At 52.2% G+C, this 11,768-nt stretch overlaps 1 pseudogene; it reads left to right on the top strand.

Annotated features, from left to right (window-relative positions):
• The first annotated feature begins 312 nt into the window (after positions 1-312).
• LOC140912366 (perforin-1-like) lies at positions 313-7,546 on the top strand (annotated as a pseudogene).
• Positions 7,547-11,768: the final 4,222 nt, after the last annotated feature.

Below are 11,768 nucleotides of genomic sequence, written 5' to 3'. Positions count from 1 at the left end.
ATCATTAGACTCCAGAGTCAACACGGGGAGACACGATAGATGTGAACACTCCTCACTTCCTTGTGTCAGCTCCCAGTTCCCCTTGCCCCACATGGGCTCCACTCCCACCCATCTGCTGAGACTATGAGCAATGACAGAGTGAAAACTGACATTTTAAAGGGTTTTCATTAGGCTTCAGAATCAACAGGAGTTAAACTACAGACCTGAATCCTTGTTCGGTCTCTCCACAGCAACTCCCAATTACCCCTTCCCTTATTGGTGTCACCTTCATGCCCTTCTCCTGCCTCATCCACCCAAATGATCAGCACGTCGATGTACACTGATGTGCCAGCAAGTGACATCATTAGCTTCAAGTGTGAACGAGCCCCTGGAGACAAATGCGGCCAGTTCGCTCTGCTCAGAGCTGTTGTGTCAGGCTCTCTGCAGACTCTGGCAACAGTCACACTGGTTGGATGGCTTTCTTTGCAGCCACGAGGACTAGAGAATTAATTTTTGAAACGAAGGCTGAGGTGTTGCAGAATCTAGTTATTCCACACCGGCCTCAGAGACACATCAGCCAGGCTGGGGGTTGGCGAGCAGGGGAGTGCTCTTGTCCTTATGGCCCAGGGAAGATTCCAGGACTGCTGGGTTCACCTCCCAACACCCTGTGTGACCGTGGGCAAGTCACTGAATTGTGCTGTGCCTCAGTTTCCCCTCCACACGCTGGGCCTGTCTTGTCTGTTTAGACTATGAGTTATGAGGGTGAGGGACTGGCTCCTACAGGGCTCAGCACCCCCATTGTGTGCGCGCTGATCTCAGCGACCCCAACAAACGGTGTCTCTCTTGCCAGAAGCACTCCATTTCCAACCCCCACCTGTGAGCAGAAATCTTGCCCTTGCCCTTCTGCCTGCTTCTCCGCTGTCTGGCCTCGCGCTGCCCTGGCCTCTCCCTCCATCAGGGCAGGGAGCACTTTGCAGGGAAAGGGAGGCGTGTGTCCGAAATACGTTGCTCTCCCCTTCATCCACTGGCCCTCACCCACGCTGAGCTGGCTCATGACAGAATCTCAGCTGGCAAATGATCGGCTGGTTTGGCAGCTTTCCATGGCCCCAGCCGCACACACACAGACACAGACTACGCCAGTGTGTATGACTCATTTAGGAAGTATGATGAAAGCCTGAATAGATCTCTGTGCATGCAAATCTGCTCTAACCCTCTCGACCTCACTCCCCTCCCAGAGCTGGGGAGCGAATCCAGGAGTCCTGGCTCCCAGCCCCCCCTGCTCTAACCCACTAATCTTAAATACTCAAAGGAAATACTATCCCTAAATACCCACATAGCCCGTGGAACTCATTGGCACAGGACGTGAGTCAGGATTCGGAACAGGATCTTCACATGAAGAATGGAAAGAGCCAGAGTTATACTCCTATGGGTTTAAAACAAATATGTTTGGAAGGGATGTAAATGTCATGCTCCAAGGCTTAAACTACCCTCTGATTAATGAGGGTCAGGAGGAAAGTGACCCCAGGAGGGCAGGTTATTCCAGAATTGGCCACAGTGTAAGACTGGATACCAGGCTAGATGGGCCCACTGGTCTGACCTGGGGTGGCAGGGAGATGGCAGGCTAGATGGGTCTATAGGTGTGATCCAGAATTGCAGGGAGGGGGCGGGATACTAGGCTACATGGGCCTATGGGTCTGACTCTGATCTGGCAGGGGTGGGGTGGGAAATCAGGTTAGATGGGCCCATTCCCATGGTTCTGATCTTGGAAGCGGAGCAGGGTTAGGGTTAGCATAGGGGTTAAATTAGGGTTAGGGGAGGAGAGCTGGGATAACGTTGAAGCAGGCCTTAGGGGTAAAGTAATGGAGTTAGGTTAGGGTTAGAATAGGGAGCAGGGCCGGGGAGCCGGCTGGACAATCAGACCTGCTCTGGGGAAACGCTTTACAGGGCCAGCGGAGAGATTGGCTTTAACCAGCGTTCGGGCTCACCTCCCTAGCAATACACATGACACATTGTGTTCAACTCAGAGAGTTACCTCTAAAAACTAAGGCCGTTCCCAGACAGAAAACTTCATTGTGTTCCAGCTAAGGCTGCTAAGTGCCCTTTAAGAGACAACAATCCATGACAAATATCCAGACATTAAAATCAGGGGGGAAAAGTTGGTTTCTTTAGTTGGGGTTGGTCCTGCTTTGAGCAGGGGGTTGGACTAGATGACCTCCTGAGGTCCCTTCCAACCCTGATATTCTATGAGTCTATGAAATCATGAGCTCACTTGTCAAAAACAGCCAAATTTTAATTACTATTAATTATGGAAGTACTAATTCAGGTTCCATAATCAAGGTGAGTTTTGCATTTATAGCAGATATTCAGCCTCTTCATTACACATGAAAAATACAACATATTCTCCCCAAAATGATAACAATGACTCTTTGAATATCATATTAATTTTCCAGAACAGTTTATAGACAGGCAAGGAACTTACTTTTAAGGGTAGGTGAGTCCTGTTTGGTTTATCATGGATAGGGCCCTAACAAATTCACAGTCCGTTTTCATAAATTTCTCTGTCATAGCATTTTAAAAATCTTGAATTTCACGGTTTCAGACATTTAGACGTTACATTTCACACTGTTGTAACAAAACATGAATAACGTATTTTTAAGTGGCAAAATATAAACATGTAAAGCCCATAAGACTCAGGATTTCTCAAACTGGGGGTCCCGACCCAAAAGGGGTTCACAAGGCTATTGTGTGTGTGGGTCACGGGATTGCCACTCTTACTTCTGCGCTGCCTTCAGAGCTGGGTGGCCAGAGAGCAACGGCTGCTGAGCAGGAGTCCAGTTCTGAAGGCAGCTCTGCCGCCAGCCGCAGCCCAGAAGTAAGGCTGGCATTACTGGGACCCCACTAAAATAGCCTTGCTCCCCCTCTTGGGTTGGGACCCCCAGTTTGAGAAATGCTGTGTACTTTTGTATACTTTTACCCTATACAAAGAAACAGATTTCATGAGGGAGACTATAATTCACGGTCCGTGATGCATTTTTCATGGCCGTGAATTTAGTAAGGCCCTAATCATAGATAACAAGGCTTGGCCAAATATGACTTTTATTTTATTTTATTTTATTTTATTTTAGCATTGCAATGGCTAATATGAATGTTTCTTTTTAAGCATTGTTTTTATTTCTATCTACATTTTCACAGTTGAGCAAAATTATGCATTTTAATCATTTGTTAAATGTTTATCTATTTAAATTTTCACAGCTGTGGGAAATTATGGGGCATCCAGAAATGGGGACAGGTCAGACAACAATTATTTAATGACAAAAGTCATTGAGATTCAAAAAGTTAAAGCTTTATAACCATTCAAACACACAAACTGTCAACATCACACGTCAAAATACACAAAGGAACCCGTCATCAGCATGGACGCATGTCCTCTGGAATGGTGGTGGAAGCATCAAGGGACATATGAATCTTTAGCGCATCTGGCATGTAAATATCTTGCGACACCAGCTACAGCAGTGCCATGCAAACTCCTGTTCTCACTTTCAAGGGATATTGTAAACAAGAAGCAGTCAGCATTATCTTCTGCAAATGTAACCAAACTTCTTTGTCTGAGCAATTGGCTGAAGAAGAAGTAGGACTGATTGGACTTGTAGGCGCTAAAGTTTTACATTGTTTTATTTTTGAATGAAGGGATTTTTTGTAGGGCTGTGCGGCCTAGTGACCGGTCAGGGGTGTAAGCCGCCCCTAGGGTTGGGTGGCAGCTGGGTATGGGGACCCGGGCTCTCCCTGCTCCACGAGGTCCCAGCTCAGGACCCTGACAGTGACAAATATGCTTGCCACTGGGTCAGTGGGGAATCTGCCCGAAACACGCTGACACCTCTCGGCACAGTGACTAGCCCCCCTTAGATACTTTCTACCCTGTCCCTGGGGCAGGGCTCTAGGGTGTCTGGGCTCCTCGGTCTGTGCGGCTCTCAGCAGCTCTGTCACTCCTTGGGCATCCTCCTGGATCTCGGCATCTCTGGTTTCTGCCACCTGGGGCTTCAGCAGCTCCGGGGCTGGAGCTCATGGAGTGCACCCTCCATCTTCAGTGGTCAGCCCCGAATGAGCCAAGCTGCTCCCTTTTATACCTAGTCACCACCCGGAACATGCCCAGCAAGGCTGAGGGGGCGTGGACTCCTCGGCCCAAAGAATAGAGTTAACCCTTGCAGTACCAGTGCGGGGCAAGCAGGAGGCACTGGGGAGGAGCGGCGGGGGCAGAAAGAGGCGGGGGAGGAACGGGGCAGGAAGGGGCAAGATGGGGGTGGGGCAGGGGTGGGAAGAGCTGGGGTCGGGGCTTGGGGGAAGGGGTGAGGGCGGGGGCTGGGGCAGAGCAGAGGTCAAGCACCCCCTGGGAACTCAGGAAGTTGGGGTGTCTGCTTCCAGCCATCAGAGGTCGTCTTAAAGTTGAAAGAATGAAGACCTCAGAAAGCTTCTACAAGGAAATAATTTAATAATATTTAAATAGGAATTATAGCTTTTATGACCTCGTGCTTGAATCTTGATAATACAGTGGCATGTTTGTTTGTCTTTGATAAGACAATCTTGCTGATCTCTTTATCTTTTGTAGATTTACAATTGCCCACTGATACCTTCAACACCTTGCAATTAAAGCCTTCTGTCACACATTTGCTACAAAGCATCAATCCCAAGGACACATGTATCTCTCTCAAATCATAGCATATAAGGAAATAGTACAGACGATTAAAGGACATACACGTTATCGTGTAAACATTTTTATAGCCAATAGCGTTATCTCCTCTCACACCTGAGGCCTATTGCCATGACAGAAAACAGAATTCCTCCTAAGAAATACCTTAGCTAGCTGAAATCTTTCACATGATGAAATCAGCAATAGGTCACATGCCTGTAAGTCATTATATTCTCCAAAGATTGTGTATAATAAGAATTATGAGTACCTCTTTAATTCCGTAAAGGCGCAGGCAAGTTTGTTGTGGCTTCACGTTATCAGAATAAATTATGCAGTCTGCACAGGTAACATGCTTTTAATCATGGCATCTGCAATCTAGCAGACAAAGGTCTCAGTAGATCTGATGGCTGGAAATTGAAGCTAGCCCAATTCAGACAGGAAGAAAGGACACAATCTTTAACAGAGAGTGTGATTAACCACTGGAGCAATTTACCGAGGGCCGTAGTGGATTCTCCATCATGGACAATTTGTAAATCTGGAGTGGTTTTTATTTTTTTCCTTAGAAGACCTGCTCTAGTTTGAACAGGAATTAATTCAGGGCAGGTCTCTGGCCTGTGTTATCCAGGAGGTCAGACTAGATGACCGGAATTGTCCTTTCTGGACTTAGAGTCTGTGGATCTACAACACTGAGCTCTACCCCTACAAGTTGCCAATGTCCAACGGTACGTCACACAGTGGTCATTTCTCTCTCCCAGGTTCTGGGTTACCCATAATCCTCCGCTCACCAGCCATTTCACCCAGGCCTTGAGGGACCTCCCGGAGGATTACACCCGCAGCTCGCAGCTCGAGTACCATCAGCTGATCAACACCTACGGCACCCACTATGTGTCCCAGCTGCAGCTGGGGGGCCGGGTGCAGGATGTGACGGCCGTGAGGGTCTGTGAGGCAGCGCTGGACGGGATGACAGCTGACGCGGTCAAGGACTGTCTGAGCCTGGAGGCCTCTGTCAGCATCGGGGCCGGGAAGGGCAGGGCCCAGGCGGCCTTCAGCCAGCGTGAGAGCAGAAGAAGAAGCAGAACTTCAAGCGGAGCTTCCACGAGACCTACAGCGAGCGCCACACTGATGTGTCGGGCGGCCACAGCCACGCTGACCCGCTGTTCTCTGAGGGGCAGGACGGCAAGGTCTGGAGAGCCTCAAAGCCAGCCATGGCCTGGTGTCCTACTCGCTGTGCCCCATCCACACCTTGCTGGGGCAGGACAACCCCAGGCAGGAAGCGCTGAGGTGGGCGGTGAACAAGTATGTCACTGAGAGGGCCCTGTGGAGGCCTGACTAACCTAATTGCCTTCTATGACAAGATAACTGCCTCTGTGGATGAGGGGAAAGCGGTGGACTTGTTATTCCTTGACTTGAGTAAAGCTTTTGACACGGTCTCCCACAGTATTCTTGCCAGCAAGTTAAAGACGTATAGGCTGGATGAATGGACTATAAGGTGGATAGAAAGCTGGCTAGATCGTCAGGCTCAATGAGTAGTGATCAACGGCTCCATGTCTAGTTGGCAGCCGGTATCAAGTGGAGTGCCCCAAGGGTCAGTCCTGGGGCTGGTTTTGTTCAATATTTTCATTAACGATCTGGTGGAAGGCGTGGATTGCACCCTCAGCAAGTTTGCAGATGACACTAAACTGGGAGGAGTGGTAGATACGCTGGAGGGCAGGGATAGGATACAGAGGGACCCAGACAAATTAGAGGATTGGGCCAAAAGAAATCTGATGAGGTTCAATAAGGACAAGTGCAGAGTCCTGCACTTAGGATGGAGGAATCCCATACACCGCTACAGACTAGGGACCGAGTGGCTCGGCAGCAGTTCTGCAGAAAAGGACCTAGGGGTTACAGTGGACGAGAAGCTGGATATGAGTCAACAGTGTGCCCTTGTTGCCAAGAAGGCTAACGGCATTTTGAGCTGTATAAGTAGAAGCATTGCCAGAAGATCAAGGGACATGATCTTTCCCCTCTATTTGACATTGGTGAGGCCTCATCTGGAGTACTGTGTCCAGTTTTGGGCCCTGCACTACAAGAAGGATGTGGAAAAATTGGAAAACATCCAGCAGAGGGCATCCAGATTAGGGGGCTGGAACACATGATTTATGGAGAGAAGCTGAGGGAACTGGGATTATTTAGTCTGCAGAAGAGAAGAATGAGGGGGGATTTGATAGCTGCTTTCAACTACCTGAAGGGGGGTTCCAAAGAGGATGGATCTAGGCTGTTCTCAGTGGTACTAGACAACAGAACAAGGAGTAATGGTCTCAAGTTGCAGTGGGGGAGGTTTAGGTTGGATATTAGGAAAAGCTTTTTCACTAGGATGATGGTGAAGCACTGGAATGCGTTCCCTAGGGAGGTGGTGGAATCTGGTTCCTTAGAGGTTTCTAAGGTCAGGCTTGACAAAGCCTTGGCTGGGATGATTTAGTTGGGGGTTGGTCCTGCTTTGACCAGGGGGTTGGACTAGATACCTCCTGAGGTCCCTTCCAACCCTGATCTTCTATGATTCTATGAATCGCACCCACAGGTGCCCCCTGGGGACCCAGTGCAGCACCCATGACTTCTACTGCTGTGTCTGCCCCGGGGACGGCTCCATCAACACCATGTGCTGCTCGCGGGGGCGGGGCCAGGGGAAGCTGACGGTGACGGTGGAGCGGGCCAGCGACCTGTGGGGCGACTGCTCCAGCCCCACTGATGCCTACGTCAAAGGTCTCCTTCCAGGGCCAGAAGCCGCAGAAGGAAACCGTGTGGAACGCCGACAACCCAGCTTGGGGCATTCGCCCAGGCCTGGGGCCCCTATGGGTGGGGGAGACCAGCCAGCTCCGCCTCCAGGTCTGGGACGTGCAATGAACTGCTGCGCTCCGGGGAGGGTCGGCACCAGGTCTGGCACCACCCTCCCACACAGCACCTCCTTACCCCGGCACCTCACGCCCACCATCCTCCCTCGTCAAACCAACCCCTCCCCCTGCAGGCCCAGTGTTCCTCAAGGCCCCATTGTCTCAATTGGGAAGTGGCGGGTGAAAAAGCCTCACCCCAGCTGCCCAGCCGGCTGCCAGATGCTGGGTCTGGCAGGGCGGCAGCTGGCAGATGAGGGGGGACGAAGGCAGCTCTGGGCTGCGCTCAGCCTCTGAGCAGTGAATGTGGACAGAGCCCTGCTCTTTGCTGGACCCACTGGATTCAGGTAATCTAGGGGCAGGGGGGCAGGTGGGCTGAAAGTCCCTGCAGGGAGAAGCTGGCTGGGACGAGGGGTGGGGAGCAGGGGTTGGGGTCCCAGGGAATGTACCCCACTACTAAGGACCTTGCTACCCAGGGCTCCTTGTTAACCATCCTCTCCCCAAAGTTTACCGCCCTCTGCCCTCCTCTACACCCCACAACAGTGCTGTGTGGCCATTCCCAGCTGCCCCATCCCAGAGGTGGCTGCATCTCAGCATCAGGCGAGCCATCCCTGGGCAGCATCTCTGTCCAGCTGTTACCCAGCTGTCACCCAGCTGCCCAACCCCAGAGGTGGCTGCATCTTAATGCCAGGTGAGCCGTCACGACATTATAAGCAGACCGGGTTGCACTGCCTTAATAACAGACCCTGTTACAAGACCCTGTTTCCAGTTGCCTGGAACTTTGGCAAACTTTCTCCAAAAGACTGGAATAAATGGGGACAAGGAGGCTGGAGAGATTGGGGCAGGAGAGAAATGGTGAATGAGAGTTGGAGAGGGAAGGCTGGGGCTGGCTGGGCAGCGAGACTGGGACTGGGAGCTGGGGAGGAGACTGGGACTGACTGGCTAAAGGCCCTCTGCATTGCTACACGCTCATAACACAACTCTGCACTAAGACAATGACCATTGTCCAATCTCATGCTTCAGCTGGTCACCTGCAGGGGTCAGGGAGGAATTCACCCCCCCCCTGCTTCCGCCCCCCATCCATGCACAATTGACCAGAAGTATCTGGGTCCCCTCCTCCACCAATTCCTCTGAAGCATCAGAGATCAGCCACAGCTGGAGAATAGACACTGGCTGGGCCCATGCTCTGAGCTGGACCAGACAATCCCCATTCTGGCTGCCTGGATGGTAGGGCAGGGTTGCCGGATATGGGGCTGGGAAGGAATTTACCCCTGTCCCCGCCTCACTCAGACTGACAGGGACCATGGGAGCTTTTTGCCTCCCTCTGCAGCTGGCACCTGTTGGGATCATCGGGGCATATCTCACCTCATTCCCTGCCATGGCAAGGGCCCTGGGCATGGGTGGCACCTGGGACCTGTTCCCTGCTCCTGGGGAAGGACAGAGGCAGAGGTTCTCCAGTGCTCCCCCTGGCACCCCATAATGCCCAGCTGCCCTCAACCTGCTCCACGTGTCTACAGTCCATCATGGCACCAATCTCTCAGATCTTCTGGCCTCCACTCTGTGAAAGTACAAAAGAAGCTGGGAGTGTGGCGGGGTGAGTGGGGGAGGCTGGGACTGCGGGGAAGGGGTCAGGGGACCCCATAGGGTCAGTGGAGGAGGGAGGGAGGCAGGGGTACGCCCTCTGCAGGCACTCCCCATGGCACCCTATAATCCCCAGCCGCCCTCACCCCGCAGCCTCTCCACACATCTACAGCCCATCATGGCACCCACCCCCTGAACCTCTCACAGCACCCATAATGCTCCCCGCCCCCGGACCAGTGATCCTCAATGGCTCATTGTCTCGATGGGGGAGTGGCAGGTGACAGCTGCCCAGCTGGCTCCCTCGAATGTTGATCTAGAGGGCGGCACCTTGGTGGTTAAATTGGGGCTGAGACACGGCAGATCTGGGCAGCTCGGCCTCTAGCCGGTGAACGAGTGCTGGACCCCGAGACAGGAGCCCTGCGCTTCGCTGGACCCACCAGAGTATTCTAGGGGGCATGGCAACTTGGGGGGTGGGCTGAGAGGGGCAGATCCAGACTGGGGTGACGGGCACTGGGGAGAGGAGTGGGGAGCTGCGGCTGGCATGATGGGAAATTTAGGGGGGGGCAGCACCATACCCCACTGACGATCACTGTGCTATTCAGGGCTCCCTGGCTAACCTGCTTCTCCCCTGCACTGCCCTTGTCTGTGCCCTCCAATGCTGGTAGGCAGCTCTCCCCAGCTGCCCCACCCCAGAGGCAGCTGCATCGCAGGGCCGAGTAAGCCCCCCCTGTGCAGCTTTGCTGAGTGGCCATTACCAAACTGCCCCACCCCAGAGGTGGCTGCATCTCAGCACCGGGCAAGCCGTTGTTGTGTGCCGTCGCTGTCTGTCTGTTCCCCTAGCTGTCCTGCCCCAGAGGTGGCTGCATCGCATCACCAGGCAAGCCAGCCGCATGCAGCATAGCTACGCAACTGTTACCCACCTGCCCCATCCCAGAGGCAGCTGCATCCTCGCTCCGGGTGAGCCATTTTGGCACTGAAGTCTACGCTGGTAGCCTAGCCTGTTATTAACATTAAGCCATGCTTCCCATCATATGACACTCTTTTCAGTTGAGTATTGGACCAGTTTCTGTGGGCGAGAGAGACAAGCTGTCGGGCTGCACCGAGCTTGTCTTCCTGAGACACGAAGAGCCCTGTGGAGCTGAAGGCTGGTCTCTCTCCCCAGCAGAGATTGGTCCAATAAAAGATATTCCCTCTCCTGCCTTGTCTCGCTAATATGCTTTTGTTTATTGTGCTAGCATTAGAAGCCTAAAGTGAGATCAAGGCCCCCCTTGTGCCAGGTGTTGCACAGACCCCGACCAAGACCAGGGACCTCCCTTGTGTCAGGCGCTGCACAGACTCCGACTAACCCTCCCTCCACCCCTCGTGCCAGATCCCGACCGAGATCAGGGTCCCATCGTGCCAGGTGAAGCACAGACCCTGACCAATATCAGGACCCCCCTTGTGCTGGGCACTAAACAGACCCCACTGACTGAGATCGGGACCCCACTGGGATGGGCGACGCCCAGACACACAGGGAGAGACAGTCCCTGTCCTGAAGAGCCGATGCTCTAACCTGACAAAGGCAGGATCATTCTCCCCATTTTACTGATGAGGAAACTGAGGTCCAGAGAGATTCAGAGGCTTGTCCAACATCACTCTTGTCTGTGTCAGAGCCAAGAATAGAACCCAGGAGTCCTGCCTCCATTTCCACTGCTTAAGGACAAGTCTAACATTTCTATAAGCTCTCTTCTGCATTCTCAATAGCAAGACAGAACAGCCAGTTACCTGCCTGGAAAGAAATTGTCATTATTTATTATTTGTATTACGGATGCACCTGGGAACCCTGGTGATGGACCAGGAACCCACTGCACTAAAGATGCATTGAAAATACTGTCCTGAAATCTCCGCATAACCTGTGGAACTCATTGGCACAGGATAGGACTAAGGCCAAGAGTTTATCAGGATTCTGAACAGGACCTTTCCCTGGAGAATGGGAGATCCAGAATTATGATCCTAAAGGTTTTAAATATGTGTGTTTAATGGGATATAAATCTGATGCTTCATGGTCTGAACCCACCTCTGATCAATGAGGGGCAGGGCCAATTGGCTTCTGTTAGACATGGCACACTGGGCTAGAAGCAGCTCTGATTGGGCTAAAGAAACCCTAGAATATGACCCTCAGTTGGTGGCTAAATGTAACCAAATCCGCCACTCGGCATGTCCACTAGGGGGCCCCAGCAGTTTCTGTGGTGAGGCCAGTCATGTCCAGTGTGAGCCCAGCGCTCGCTGGCCTCGCTGTCAAGCAGCTGGGGACTAATGTCTAGCAAGCCCTGGATTTTGTGTGGGAACGCACCGCCCCCTACTGGCCAGACCCAGACAGAGCAGCAGCACACTGAATGTAATTGCAACTTACAGGGTATGTGCAACAATCTCCTCCCCCTAGTGGCGAGTGAGGGCTACAACGACGGCAAGGGAAAGGGGTGGGGCTATGCAAATTAACAAATGCATGTTCAGACATGCAAATTGGTCACTGTGTCATTTGCATAAAGCCACCAGGTTCCAGGTGTGATACAAGATGTGGTTGACAGAGCCAATGGTAATTGGATGCCTCTGGCTCTCCATATAACCAGGTTAACCCATGGAACTACCTGCTACTGAATTATGATTCATGCAGGATC

Source organism: Lepidochelys kempii, chromosome 6 (assembly GCF_965140265.1).
Source record: "Lepidochelys kempii isolate rLepKem1 chromosome 6, rLepKem1.hap2, whole genome shotgun sequence".
NCBI classification, from domain to species: Eukaryota; Metazoa; Chordata; order Testudines; family Cheloniidae; genus Lepidochelys; species Lepidochelys kempii.
This window is presented reverse-complemented; position numbering and strand designations above follow the sequence as displayed.